Below are 407 nucleotides of genomic sequence, written 5' to 3'. Positions count from 1 at the left end.
CTTCGTTTTCCTCTTTCTCCTCTCCATACATCCTTGTCCACATCAGCTTCACCATCATTAGCATATTCGGTCTGTTTCCTGTACGTGTCAAGAACCCTCTAGAAGGACTGTGTTAGGTGGCCATTCTTGGTTGTGGGGGGGGGGGGGAATCGTAGCGGGGGTGTGGGTTATTGGAGGTGGGCGGGAGGTTATTGAAACAGGTTATTGGTTAATTTGGAAACGTCACTCCCAGGGTTGGTGGAGGAGGGATGGAGGGAAGTAGGAGGAGAAATGGTGATGATGGTAGTGTTGGTAATTGTTGTGATAATTGTGAACATTGGAAATGACGAAGAATTGTGTGTTTGTGTTTGTGTTTTCTTACACTTTTCTCTCCCCTTTATCTTTTAGCTCTGCCTATGTCTTCTGTT

Source organism: Penaeus monodon, chromosome 19, assembly GCF_015228065.2.
Source record: "Penaeus monodon isolate SGIC_2016 chromosome 19, NSTDA_Pmon_1, whole genome shotgun sequence".
In the NCBI taxonomy this organism is placed as follows: Eukaryota; Metazoa; Arthropoda; class Malacostraca; order Decapoda; family Penaeidae; genus Penaeus; species Penaeus monodon.
This window is presented reverse-complemented; position numbering follows the sequence as displayed.